The sequence below is a fragment of the Lissotriton vulgaris genome, chromosome 10 (assembly GCF_964263255.1).
Source record: "Lissotriton vulgaris chromosome 10, aLisVul1.2, whole genome shotgun sequence".
Classification (NCBI taxonomy): Eukaryota; Metazoa; Chordata; class Amphibia; order Caudata; family Salamandridae; genus Lissotriton; species Lissotriton vulgaris.
In genome coordinates this window covers 562,514,460-562,528,616 of record NC_141698.1, presented here as the reverse complement: position 1 = coordinate 562,528,616, position 14,157 = coordinate 562,514,460, and positions in this window count along the sequence as shown.

Sequence of the window (14,157 nt, the reverse complement as noted above, 5' to 3'; positions counted from 1 at the left end):
GTCAACTGATCTTGGTTTAATCCATCATCATTCTTTAGCTCACTCTGCCACCCCAGTTCAGACATGGCCATGTGCAAATCAGTCTGACCCTGTGCCTCATGGGAACAGTCCAGCCGGAACTGCCAAGCCATGTCTTCCCCGGACTGGAAACATGCATCCTTGGACCGGTTTCTGGCTAATCAGCCGTCATTAGACAGGCTAGCTTGAATCCAGTGGCAGAGTGAGCAAGGGACCCACATCTTGGCATACCCTGCCAACTTAGGGCGAACAAAGTAAAACCAAAGTGGATGATGGGCGGAGTGTTGAACATTGTAAATACTCACCCCCAAGCAACGGATCTGTGGCAAAGCCACTCCAAACCCTGGATGAATTTAATTTGCCATCGATAGGTGGATGTGTCTGACCAGTGAATTTGTGATTTCTCTACATTTGAGTTTTGAGTACTCAAACAGTTTGATTTCCAATATTCTAAGGCTCTATTGCTTGTCCTTGAGCACCTTCAATGTTTGCTTCTCTATTATTAGCTCTCTGCTAGACAGTGCATGCGCTGTCTAGAAGAGACTGTTGAATTCAATATGTGGGTGTCGCCTGCCCACGGGCTTCCCATTTACTTCTCCCAATTTATCCATGGCATGCATGCGCCATGCCTCTTCCTATGTTTAGCATTCCCCAAGAGCATGGACCAATTACTACTTTCCATCCACTGCTCCCATTTTAGGAACAACTTTTCACGAGCTCTCAATTTTTCACTCACTCTGAGCTGTGTTTCTGTAAACAGGCCTGGAAATCTTGTTCTTATCTCGTCATATCAGCTGTGCAGTAAAAGACAGAGGTAAAATGTTTTCCAAGGGCGTGTCTTTACTTTTCTTTCTCTGACTTCAAAGTGAGAGGATCCGTCGGCCGATAGTTTTCTGTGTTCACGCCCCACCTGAGACAGCTTTTGTCCTTGTTCAATCTTGTCCCATTTTCTTCCCTTACAGTTAAAATGTTATACATTTTATATACACATGTGGCTACATGTTTTCAGTTTGCCTTGTCCAGAATGTCATTGTTTATGGGGTTTTTTTTGTGCCCTTCCCAACTGTCTTGTGCTTCCTGTTTTTCTGTTAATCCCTTGGATTTTTATCATAATTATAAATATTTTGTTGTTTTTATGGTAATTATTAATTAACACATGTTACTCTTTTTCATTGCTGCATATTACCTCGGTGAACACGGAAATGTCCGTTTGTTTGTCCTCAGTCATATTTAGAAACACCATGATTTACCGAAATGACAACAGTGATTAAAAGATTGGTGGAGCCTAAATTGTTTATTTTTGTTTTAATTTATATACAGACAGAACATAAGTCACTTGGAATGCTCTGAGGGCTAATTAGAGTATGATATTTCATTCTACAACCTCAAGTTTTTGGCACCCATGTACTGAAAAAAGAAATGGCTGTAATGTGAAAAACGCTGAACTTATTACTACCGGTTTACCGCAGTTGCCTAATTTGTTTTGTGTGTAGTACTTTCAAATATGATGGTGTTAATTGTTTGTGGAGGAGTTTGGACAAAATACATTAAATATGGCATCCAGAGTATTTTCTGACAAGATAATATATATATATATATTCTGTTTCCCATTGGCTGTGGCTACCCCGTTTATTAAATAACTACATGTTGTTCACTACTTGACACAATTATACATTTTCAATATGCTGGTGCTCATCTTAATTAAATTATAACATTTCAGGAAATCTAACAATATCAGCTGTTTCAAACTGGATATTTCCTACGTAGTCACCATTTATCCTTATTTTCAAGAGGCTCCTAACATGCTTAGTTACTGTAATATGTGGTTCAAAGTATTTTTCGTTAACGTTTGGTTGCTGAGTGCGTGAAATAATGTTGCAGTTTGGGGTTGCAGGTATCGCTAGCTTGTTAAACATAACACATGTAGGGATTTTCAGTGAAATTGTACGTGCATGGTCATAACCTATTCTCAGTGGGTCTATCCGTTGTTGCCCACTGTGTCCCTCCCATTGAGGAGGAATAGTAAGAATTCTTACGCCTTGAGTGACGATGCCTTCGGAGCCACGATATACTTCTCAAATGAGCCTATCATCTCAAATCATGTTTGCTATATATATATATATATATATGCCCAATGAAATTATATCATTAGCTTATCAAGACTTGTTTTGATTGTATTTATATTTACATGTACTAAATGTTTATTCCACTATGTGATTCAGAGATAACAGATCTCTTTTTATTCACAGTGTGTATGTCCCCCTCCCTGGTCTCCAATGCCCTGATGAAGATGCAGCCTAAATTGGCATTGCATTGAAACGCGCGTTGGCGTGATCTACATGGATGGCCTTCAGTGTATTACCATCTACTGCACCTCATCCTTAACTGCCTCCATGTTGGTTTTTCTACCCTAGCAACTATTGATTGTGATGTTGCAGGCCCCTAGGTTCTTCTATGTTTGTATGGTTATGTGTGCATTATTTTGATAGTGAGAGAGATTGAGATGTGTATGTGTGTCTAGTGAATGACTGTGGGAGTGTGTGGACGCTAATAAATTCTTATCCCCTGTTTGATCTTTTAATGATGATACTTATTCAGTCCCAGGAGGAAAACGTCCTTCCTGTGTTTGTATATATGCTTTAGAATGTTATTTCATGGACTTCATTTAAGAATTGTTACTTCATATATATATATATATATATAAAAAATAATAAACTTTTTTCACTTTTTCTTAATTTGCTTTGAATGTGTTTGATATATCATTGGCTCCGAAGCATTAATTTATGTCACCCTCCCCTTCCATCTCTGGATCTCGCTGAAGGGACCATATAATCACCCCCTGGCAGGGTAGTTCTCTCTTTCTATTACATTATTCACCTATTCTCAGTATGTACAGATTAACATTGACAAAGCCAATAGTTCTCACATCGGCGAGACCTATTGCTTTGCCAATGCTTGTTCTACTTTGTTATTACGTCCTTACACTAACATCACATCTCCTACTCTTTATAGGCTAGTTGACCATTTTCCTGTGCCATCCCATTTAGACCCCCACCCTTGGCACCCAACCCTTGACTTTTTCCTGCATTTCTCCTTGGCAGTTTGCACCCTCCTCTGGGTTTGTGATGACCCCATTAACCTACACTCCATGAACTTCCAAGTATCCCTTTTCACTTGAAGTTTTGGATTTTACACTGACAGCACTGCCATGACCTTGTAACCTGGTATTTGTAAAGCGCAAACTAATCACCCGTAAGGGTCTCAAGGTGCTGGGGGTCATCAGGAAGATTAGGTGAGCCATTGCCCAGAGTCACACGATGCAGCGCTGACCTGCCTCCGGTGCTGGGGATCGAACCATGAGCTGGACACTCTGGAGTCAGCCGCCCTGGCCGCTGCGCCACACCTCTCCTTGTGGTGATCTATAACGTGCTTTCAGCCTGATTCATCAAGCATAACTGCGCTCGCAAAGGGCCAGATTCTGAGAATCTGGCCCTTTGCAAGTGCAATTTTTGCTTTTGGGATTCATCATCCCAAAAGCAAAAGTCTCTATTAAGAACTCGCAAATTTGCGAGGAATAGCATTTAAGGAATCTCTATTAGAGATTCCTTAAATGCTATTCTTGAAACATTTAAAAATTGCGATTTCGCAATTTTGGGCCGCTATTTACCGCGAGGTCAAACCTCATGGTAAATAGCGAAAACTTAGAAAAATGCTTTTAAAAGCATTTTTCTCTGTTGCATGTTACACACACACATGTCCTTTGGACATGTGTGTATGTAACATCTGTGTATTTTAACATTTCAGGGGTGTTACAGGGTATCCTTTGGACACTCCTGCCCCCCTGAAATCGCAATCTTATTTGCGATTAGCTAATTGATAATCGCAAATAAGGAATGACTCCCCATGCATTCCTATGGGCCTTTAGTCCCATAGGAATGCATGGGGAGTTATTCCTTATTTGCGATTAGCAATTAGCTAATTGCAAATAAGGCATCAGTAGGACTCACAAGAAATATTGCGAATCCAACATGAATACCGTTTTGCGAGTCTGGAATAGCGATTCCTTATGAATCGCTATTTCAGGCTCGCAAAACTTCAAATTGATGAATCAGGCTGTTTGTGATTTGAAAGTAATTAAGTAATTTTAGGTTTAGTTATCCAAAATCAAAAGAGTCGAAAATGGAAGTTATATATCACACAGTAAGAAGTGAGCATTTCTGAAACGAATTCTTTGCAAAAATGAATGTACTTCTTCAGTAGCAATCGTGTCTGTGGTTTGAATTAGTGTACAATGGATATTATGCCTCGATAGAAAGTATTCCCACCCTGAGCCTATAAACAAATCCCTTGCCATATCTGTCTTCTGCTTTGGGATGTACAAGCTGAGGTTCTTTTGATTGATTATTAAGTGAACACTGTTCATGTTAAAATAATGTTTTAATTTTTTTTCTTCAGGAGTGAGATATGGTCTCCTTTGTAGCACCACTCTGACCACCATTTGAAGAAAGTGCCTGGGGTTTAGTAAACACTCATAGTAGTCGCTGGAGTAAGAATCATATTAATGGGTCAGAGGGCTATATGCAAGTCAGAGGTAGTTGTATCTGAAGGGAAGTGAACCCACCAGCTGTCAAAAACCTAGGTTGCATTTGTTCCTGTCTGTACTCTGATAATAGAGGGGCTGCCGCTTCAACCTAGAAGTTTGCATACACACTCTAGCCAATCTACCAACTTGTATTTATTTTTTATGATAAATACATTTTCTAAAGCTATTTTATAGGGAGGAGTCAACATTGCAAATTCAATAATTGTCTTTAGTGCTGTGAAATGGTTGAGGGCAGCCTACTAAACATAGGGAGCAGCAGTTACTACAATTAACAAATATCTAAAAAGTTCTGTTTTGGGGACATTTTTTTAGGTGTATGCATACATGTGCAAGGGCAAAACTAGTGATTCAAAGTGAAAGTATTCTGGTGGTCGGTTGGGCTATGCTTTGTGATGTGGTGAGAGGGAGCTTAATTTGGGTGCCATTTGTAAAGACCAATGGTGAAATATTGTGGATGGGGATCCACTACATATGTATGTATTTGTGTATGATATCTTTTGGAAACCATGATGCTGGCAAGACAAACAACTTTGTCTTTAGGCCAGAACTCAAAAAGGGGCTCATAATAGTTCATCAAAAGGTGTTCACTAAAGACGAGGATTGGGAAAAAAAATTTAGGGTAAGAAGTTAATGCAGCATGTCCTGATACTGAAGCCAATCATAACACATCTACAATTTGCAATGTGGAAATAAGAAGTAATTATAAAAGCCCTGAATTAAATCAGGCAGATGTTGAAATCAACCATCTGCCGAACCCGAACGAAGGGAATCAGAAGATGCAGTGAATTATTTAAGGAAACGTTGGAAATTCAAGGGGAGTCTCAAAAACTATAAAAAGTGTGAGTCATGTGATCCCTCCAGTAAGACAGAATGCTGATGCAGGCACATTTGAGAGCATTGTTCATATTTGAATACTGTCTGAAGGCAAGAACAAGCTAAAATTTGTGTTTGAACAGAGGAAAACCTTTGAAACCCTTTTTGGCCTTAAGGATATAATGTCAAATGATTTAAACAGGTCAGTCCCTGTGATTTGAAAGGCAGATGAACCACGAGAACAGTATTGTATCCAAGCCATATCACAAATGCAATTTCAGAGGCTAAAATGAACTTAATCAATGTGGTTTGGAACTGATTCCTCCCAAAATGATTGAATGATACTCGAGAAAGTTAAGACTACTCTTAACGTACCACTACTGACTAATGCCACGTAATAGGCTTTGGGTGAAGGAAATGATCACAGGCATCATATGATTGGAGACGTGAAAAAGAAAAAAGGATTTAAGAATGGAAGAGTCATTGGTTATAAACTAAATATGAGAGCGGTTCTTCAAGATAATTTGATTTTGACTGCGGATTTTGAGGTTTAATGATCGTAGGGCACTCAAAACAGTGCTTTAAATCTCATGTCCTATGCAGATCAGTAACTCAAGTCTCTTGGATGCTAATTATACCCAAAGATTACAAACTAATTTGAATAAGAAAGGTATGAGTAGACTCTGAAGGATACACTTAAAACAGGTGCAAGCCCTTAGATCCATAGGAAGTAAGGTGGAATGGTTTAATGATGTGAGGAATATGGTATTAAATTGCGTCATTGAAGGCTCGTCACAACCTGAGTAACACAAATGGCAAAGAACTTAATACAAATGCTCACCAACTGTATGCGTATCAATGCCTTATTAAGGAAAAATATTGACAGGGTCCACAGGAACTATAGGCAACATCATACGGAAGCAAAAAACTAAAAGTACTGAACAAGAAAAGAAGCATGGATAGTAGCATCAGAATTGAATGTGAAATAAGTGTAATATTTAGAATTAACAGAAAATTATTATAGCAATTCAAAAGGCCAATACTACAGAGATTTGTTTATCAGTTAATGAGAACTCGAGAGGTATACCAAAAAAACTTGTTATATGCTGTATTGGAAGTGTATTTGTCTAATTTTTGTTCCATTCCATACAATCTGGCTGATGCTAATAATGTTGAAGAGGGATTGGTTTCCAGAACATACTATAGGGGGGTTTCTGTTTGGAACAAATTTCTATTTTATTAACCCATGTTTGCTAATTCAAGGGACTTGCTGTCAAACTATACTGAATAATACATTAAAGGTAAAGATGGAAAAATAGACATATGTCAGTTAGGGAGAAAGCTTACTTATTAGTGGCCACTTGAAGGTGGGAACCATGGGCAATTGTCCACTTTGTCCATGCCTTAAAATGCCTCTGAGTCCTGTACCCCAGTTTGTAGTTACTTTGAGAGCAGGGGGTAAATGTTTCCAATATTTGGAGAATCTCCAAGAGGAGGACATAATATGGGAAATTCTGCTTCTAACAATAGAGGTAAATCAAGCATGGATGATTGAAAGTCTAATCCCTCTGAAACACACTAGAAGTGGAGGATGTGTTTCAAGAAATATAATTGCAAAAGAACTATGGCAGTTTGTTTGCTAAGCCAAATCCCCTATGGCATATAGCTGTTGCATGTTACATTGTTACAAGGTATTTTTACCAGTTTTGTATGGTTGACTTTTTGAGGCAGGAATATTATATTATAGATGATATCATGAAAGAAGAGCTTATGTATGTTTGCATAATGCTTTCCCAGGCAATTTCCTGATAAGCTAATTAACAATAATAATCATATTACTAGGGGTTTGAAAACTGCATTCCCCTAGTATGTACCCATTCTGCATAACGCACAAGGGTTTAGCTGCAGGGCGTGGCCTTTGTGTCATCCAAAGCATACACTACTGCAGGAGCAATAGGAAGCACATGCCACAGAAGAGCCCATAAGGCTGATAGTAGAAACTAATTTCACAACAAGTCTTACAAAGTAGCCAATCAGACAGCTAAAGGCCCCAGTCACGATGAAAATGATAAGCATTCAAAAGTATTAATAGAAGATGCTTCTAGAGAGATCACAGCATTACACCACCTAAGCCCAGCAAGAACACCAGGGCATCTTAAACATAAGGCAGGAAGTATTGTTATCCCAGAGGCCCCATTACTGAGAACACAACTAATATATTGCCAGAGCCTCTTGGACACTAAACAGTGCAGCTGTCTCACAACAATCATTAGGGAATGATGAAAACTGGAGGCCAACTCCGGGGTTAAAATATGGTTTCAAGGAATCAAAACAATGGTGGAAGAGGAAATAAGAAATGTCTGAGGTGCCACGTTAACAGACGTCAGACAAGGCAGATCATATTAGTGGAACCAATGTGCAAATGTATCTGTGAAATAACCAATGTGGTTTGGGCTCAATGCCATTGAGAAACTCCCGCTGTTGGTTATTAATCAAAACTAAAAGTACCCGTAGGTGCTATTATTGTAGACCACCACTGCCAATGCAGTGATGTCCAAACTGCAGATTATTCTTGCCACTCATTGTAGGAAGCTGTTGAACTTAGGAGAGAGACAAAGCGGTCTCATTCTTGATATGAGCTGTGGTTGAGTGCCAATATAATCAAACAATCTGGTATGTAAGTGTGAAAGCAGGTTTCCAGGAAGAATGCCAAGCTTACCACCCTTGGTAGCTGGGCACAAGTAGCAAGGCTTTCCTCAGACAAATGTGGGTATAACACAGGAACAATAAGACCAAAGCAATATTAGAGTTAAGAAATAAACACAAGAAATTCCCAAACAAATGTAGTTAAAAAGAGATAGCATACTGATAATGTAATACAAAATTGAACCAAATCTGATGTAGGGATGTAGGCATCATGGGAGATCATAAATCAAGAGAATAAACACACAATACATCTGGTCTCTACATAAAAAAGGGGGGAATAAGGATGTAAGGTGTCTGTGGGAGAACGCTTCTTTAAGGAAACAAACCCTCACTCACCTGAGGGTGACATGCTTCATCATGGGGTTCCATCCTCCCACCAGGACCGCCATTATAAAGGGACATGAGTCTAAAGATCTAAAAAAAAAAAGGGGGCTGGTGGCCAGAGAATATGCGATATGTAGTCCAGACTCCAACTCTTCTAAGTTTCATATTGTTTGAGCACTTTTAATGAATCTCTTGTTCTTATTTCCTAGTACGACAGTGGACCCTGTGATTCATGGTGGGCCACCTCTCTTTGAAACCACCTGGCTTACATATGTGAGGCAGGTACTTTTGTATTCTGTTTGCAGAGTGGTGCTATCACCGTAGCCCTGATGATTGACCCTTCATTGGGTCAGTTATATGCAGGAACATGTAGACCATATAGAGCGGGGATTTTTCCAAACCCCCTGTCCTCTCTTAGGTTTTAACCCTATCTATTAGGCGCACCAGAATAAAAAATAGATTCAGCACACCAGGTGATAGTTTTATTGACCACACTTTTTTCTTGCACTCTGCCCCTCACTTTGAACAATTACTCTGCTCTTTTGATTGCAAACACCTCTGCTCCTCTCCATTGGAGAGTTGTAGCGCACACCAGGTACCTTGTGGTCTTGTTTTGAGGAGGTAACCCCATGATGAAGCATGTCACCCTCGGGTGAGTGAGGGTTCTTGTCCTTAAAGAAGTGTTCTCTCAACAGAAACCTCTTTTTTACGTCAAGTTTAGGCAGAGAGCATGCACTGTCTGCAAGACCTGTATCATTAAGTAGGAGGAAGCTCCTTCCTGCTGCTCGCCATTTGTTCATCACAGTATCCGTCTTCTTTGCTGCCTTGTGACTGGCTTAGGCAGCCAACGCCACTTCAGTTTTTTTTCAAGCGCAACACTGGCAAAGTACAATTTTGTTACGCTTACACGGCTTATCTGTTCTTTGCTGAACTCTTTTCTTGGTTAATTTAATTGCTTTATGCTTGTGTCAGTGCTGTGCATGTCTGTGTCGTGCCCCCCACCCCGGCGCCACCCGCCCGTCACTCCTTGTATGTCATACAAGTGCTTCTTACATTCATAGCGTTCAAGCAGTGTAAGTAAACTATACTTTTATTTTGCTTACACAACAGGATTTAGATATTATACGACGCATTTGTGCCTTTCTTTTGTTGTGCACATGGCACCTAAATATTGCTTTTTTTAAATTTAAATCAACATGACATGTGCACACAACTCTGGCGCCTGCCGCCTCCAACCCCCTCCCGCCATTTGCTTTCATATTGGACTGAAAACACTTGCACTGCGGGAGTGGGGGTACGGGGAACGGGTTAATATCTAAAGAGCGTGAGGGAGACTTGTTCTTTTTGACACACCCTGGGTGTGTTGGAGCTTCAATAATGGCGTCTGTGCGACTCTCTAGCGCGGCTCACACAAATCCTTTTTTTTTTTTTTAATTATATTGGTTTATGCATCGCATATGGCAGCCGCTCGACTTTCCTATAGCGTGGATCCCCCAAATGCTTTTTTTTTTTAATGACTAATTCTTATTTTTTTAATTAATTGATATTCATGGCGGTGGCGGGCTTTTTTTTCCTTTACTTTGATGGCATGCCGTGTTTGAGCTTGCATGCATGGTTCTTTTAGCCGGTCATGTTGCGCCGAGCTGAGGCTTGGGTGTCCTGTCTTGAGCGTCCTGTCTTCTACGGGTGGCAACTGCTGACTGCTTTCATGGTTGCAGCGCATCCACGTTGATATCTCAATGCCACAGACATCTAGCCAAAAGTTGTTCCAGAGAATATCGGCAACTCACAAGGTAGTGCTTTGTTTGTTTTGGTTTGTTGGCTCTGGGGAGGGGATAAGGGTTGCATCTAGATCTTCACAATGAGCTGCGCCTGCTGCTCTCCTTTTCCGCATACCCTGCTAAATGGCTTTATCCCGTTCTGCTCAACTTTCCTTACATACAACTTCCCTGGCACTTATGTGCCCAATCAGACTTGCGTGCTAGAACATATAGGCTCACCCCAGCACTTTTGATTGTGGGAATCCATTGTTGCACTTTAAGAATTTTGGTTACATTGACTGTAAAGCTGCAGTTTAAAAACAACCTCCTTACTCCAGGTTCCACACTTGAGGATATTTAAAGAATTCAGAAGTTCATGACCCAAGTGCGGTATAGATTCTTCTCGGATGTGGCCACACTGGCTTGGAACTCTAAATGTCCTAGTGCTCAGCAAACCTCTTAATCTGTGTGCATCCCTGGTTAGCACAGACTGTACTTAAGGGGAAGACAGCCCTCGTCTTTCCTACTAGTAGCACTCTGTGTGATGGTTCAAGCGGCCATTATGTGAAGCCCCCTAGATATTTACCCTTTTGGAAATTCGACTTCACCTGTTACTATTGGTTGCTGCTGAATCCAGATAACGGAAATATAATATGATCGTTTCTGGATAACTGGCCATATTTGTATAGCCAGGTCTTGTGACTCAGTGCTGCAATGCACCCACTCCAGGTATATGTCTTGAGCTTATAGTAACAGCTGTGAATCACAATGGGTCTGCTGTGGCTTTCGTCCTTCTGAGGTCGATAAAATGATTTTCTTTGAGTGGAGAAACAATAAGCATCTGTTAAAAGACAAACTTAAAATGTCTACCTTATTGGTCTCGAGTCTAGCCCAAGCTGTCATAACTGTGAAATAAGCGGATATACATATGCATGACTGCTTGCCAAGTTGTGCAACTGTTTGTGTAGTACCTGAGGCACTTTCATGCTTACCTCTCCGCCTCAATGCTCTTTGAGCATGTTTAGCAAACAAAACAATGTGGCTTGAGGCAGACCTTTTGCAGAACATCCTCAGAAGTCTGTTTCTGATTTGTTTATGTTTTTTCAACAAATAACAGTTTCTTTGTGGTGGTTTGCTTTTGCCGAACCATGCTGTTTAGCTCTAAATCTTGCAGTGCTCCAGACAACCTCACTAAAGGAAGGAAAGATGTATTTAATTCTTTAAGTTGATGTTGTGAGAAGCAAGGAATAAGGTTTCCAATGGTCTCTGTAGTTAAGAAAGGGTCAAACCATTTTGCACGAGTGGGGACAGCTTTTTGCCACCTTTGCCTCATAGCATTCCATACTGGGCATGTTGTTGACGGTAGGGCTGAGAGTAGTTTGCGTATCGCCACTACGCACACTATGCAGAATTTTGGAAAAAATGTGTGGAAAATGAGGGCACGTCCCGAGGGTCCGTGTGCCCGGGACAGGGGTCCATCGTGCCTTGGCAGGCTCCCCGATCTCCCCGGCCTGGCTGGGTTGGAAAGCAGGGACCGGCCCTGGGGCATGGGTTTCGGTCAGGGCCGTGTGGCAGGCTGCCATAGATGGGGTCCAGCGGGCCCGGGGAGCCACCCCCTGTTGGGCTGGGTCCAGGTGTTTCCATTGTGGCTTTGGGCCTGGGAGCCCTGGCTGGGTCTAGGGGTCCCGCCGGGCCCTGGGTAGGGTGCTCTGGCCCTGGGCCCCGTCCCCCAGCCTGCCGCACTGCCAAAGACCCAGGACGGGGTTCTGTTGTGCCCGGGGAGCTTCCCCTTGCTTTGCTGGGTTCAGGGGCTCCATCCGGGGCCCCGGAGGACCCAGGGGAGGTTGGCCTTCCCATCCCAGGCTCAGTTCTTGGTCCTGCCACGTGGCAGGGTGCCCGGGTGCCTGGGATGGTGCGGGAAGGCTTCCCCTGCGCCTCTGGGCTTGGGAGCCCCGGCTGGGTCTGGGAGGCCCCATTGGGCCCCGTGTCGGGTGCTGCTGCCCTGGGCCCCATCCCCCAGCCTGCTACTCCACCAAGGGCCCAGGAGAGGGGTCCGTCGGTCCCGTGCAGGCATTCCCTGCTTGTCAAGGTGTCTGTGGGCCCCAGGTCGGAGGGCCCTTCGGGTCCCTCCTCCCAGCCTCCATGGCTGGGCCCTACTGGGGCCCTGGGCCTCCGGTCCCCCATGCCCCGGCGCCCGCTCACTCTTTCGTTGGGACATAGAGTGACCAGATGGCTTCCCTTTCATGCCCAGTTATCTGGTCGCACCTTTCTCCTCAGCCATCTGGTCGCACCAATCCCCTCAGCCATCTGGTCGCACCGATCCTCTTGACCATCGCACCCAATGATTTCCTATCGGGTGACCATATGGCCGAGCTCCCTGGAAGTCCCGATGAGGTGACATTTGCCTCCCCGATCCCGAGGGCTCCAGGAGGTCGTGTACTTTTGCCCCTTGGGTCCCCTCTGTCACCTCGTGTGCATGGATTACAAGAAAGGGAGGTCATTTTTTACTGGCTGGGGCCCCCCTGGGGCCCCGGCATGCACCTGCTTCTGAGCCCCTTCCCGATGGTCCTTTTTCTCTGAGTTTGCTCAGGCAGACCTCTGTGAGGTCCAGCAATGCTGAGACGGGGAAGGCAGCACCCGAGCCCGCCCGCCGGGGCCCCCAGGGACCCGGGTACGCACCTGCCTCTCAGCCCCTTCCCGATGGTCCTTTTTCTCCGAGTTTGCTCAGGCAGACCTATGTGAGGTCCGGCAATGCTGAGACAGGGGAAGGCAGCACCCGGGCCTGCCCGCCGGGGCCCCCAGAGGCCCGGGTATGCACCTACCTCTCGGCCCCTTCCAGTGGGTCCTTTTTCGCTGAGTATGCTCAGGCAGACCTCCGTGTGGTCCAGCAATGCTGAGATGGGGGAAGGTAGCACCTCGGCCCACCCGCTGTGGTCCCCAGGGGCCTGTATATGCACCTGCCTCTCGGCCCCTTCATGATGGTCCTTTTTCTCTGAGTTTGCTCAGGCAGACCTCCGTGAGGTCCGGCAATGCTGAGATGGGGAAGGCAGCACCTGGGCTCGCTCGCCTGGGCCCCCAGGGGCCCGGGTTCACACCTGCCTCTCAGCCCCTTACCGATGGTCCTTTTTTTCTCAGTTTGCTCAGGCAGATCTCTGTGAGGTACGGCAATGCTGAGACGGGGGAAGGCAGCACCTGGGCCCATTCCCCGGGGCCCCCAGGGGTCCAAGTACGCACCTGTTTCTGGGCCCCTTCCTGATGGTCCTTTTTCACAGAGTTTGCTTGCCCCGGGAGCAGGCAGGGGATGCTAAGCCAGCATACCCTCCTGTGCAGGGTGGCCTGCGAAGTGATTCCCAGCTGTACTCCGATCGATTGGGCTCTCTCGGTCCGTTTAGGGAAGGACTGCTTGGCCATCCTCGGCTGATGATTCGAGCAAAGTGCTTCCACCCCGCATGGACCGTCTGACTCGAGGGCCTGCCGCCTGGTGGGAGGCCCTTTACCCAGCAGAGTGAAGGCCGAGTGGCCCTAGCAGCTCATACACCCCAGTGGTCTAACCTGAGCGGAAGGGGTAGGGTGGCGCCAGGCCCTTGGATGCTGCTGCCCAGCAGGTCTGTAGGCCCTGCGCGCCACACCGACACCCCTCGCTGCCCAGCACATTTCCACAGCACCTCGGAACGATCGTTCGTAGGGGTGCCGCCGCTGCCAGGCTCCGGCACTCCTGCATCTTGCTCAGGCTGCACCTCAGCCTGCCTCTTCCTCCTGGGGCAGACGGTTGGGCCTGTTGTTGTCCATGCGACTGCACCTCTCCACACCCCTCCAGTGAGCCCTCCTGCCCAGGCGCGTTGGCTCCTTCCCCCGGCAGGCTCCAGGGAGATGGAGGGTGCGCAAAGGTTGCCGGTCAGGGAGATGGGCACGCAGCCCCCACCCCGTCAGCAG